The sequence below is a fragment of the Cucurbita moschata genome, unplaced genomic scaffold (assembly GCF_002738365.1).
Source record: "Cucurbita moschata cultivar Rifu unplaced genomic scaffold, Cmos_1.0 Cmo_Scf00004, whole genome shotgun sequence".
Taxonomy (NCBI): Eukaryota; Viridiplantae; Streptophyta; class Magnoliopsida; order Cucurbitales; family Cucurbitaceae; genus Cucurbita; species Cucurbita moschata.
In genome coordinates, this window is record NW_019268520.1 from 5,908,765 (window position 1) to 5,909,494 (window position 730).

The following is a 730-nucleotide window of genomic DNA, read 5'->3' on the forward strand; positions in this document are numbered from 1 at the left end:
TTTTTTTTTTTTTTTTTTTTTTTTTGAAAATTTGGCTTGTTTTCTCATCATTTCCTTTAGTTTTTATCTTCCTAAGCAAGTAGAAATTAAAATTTGTAGCCAAATTCCAAAAACAAATACAAGTTTTCTAACTTTGCTTGGATTTTGAAAACATTCCTACAAATTAGATAACAAAACAAAGAAACTAATAGTTGGAAGTAGTATTTTATAAGCTATTTTCAAAAACCAAAAACCAAAAACCAAATTATTATCGGTCAAATTGACTGATTTTTGTGTACCGGACTATAAACTCAAAATATTGTCTGACAAAAGTACTTCTGCAGTTACGATTGGAGGAAAGACTTCAATATTTTCAATTATTAGATAGCTTGTATTTCAGTTTTATTCTTCCCCATGTCATTTTGATAGAATAATTAAATAATGTATAATTGACTGAGCAAGGCTTGACTCTTTTTTCCTTTTTCCTCTATCTAACATGAAGTAGTTTCCCAAAATTTTTGATGATGTATGTTCTGGTTGGATTTTCCTTTAGAAAGTTTATTATTATCAATGAAGGTGATATCCATTCTTGAACGAGTGACTTGTGTGAAAAATACTTAGGACATGCATTCCATGCTTTTAGTTCGTCGTAGTAAGTAAATTGAATTTAATTCATGTTTATTTTCTCTACGCCTTTTTTTTTTTTTTTTTTTTTTTTTTTTTTTTTTTTTTTTTTTTTTTTTTTTTTTTT

At 25.9% G+C, this 730-nt stretch overlaps 1 protein-coding gene across 1 annotated transcript in view; it reads left to right on the forward strand.

Annotated features, from left to right (window-relative positions):
- Positions 1-730, forward strand: part of LOC111442173 (1,4-alpha-glucan-branching enzyme 2-2, chloroplastic/amyloplastic-like) — a 21,238-nt gene that overhangs the window by 18,047 nt on the left and 2,461 nt on the right. The window lies entirely within an intron of this gene.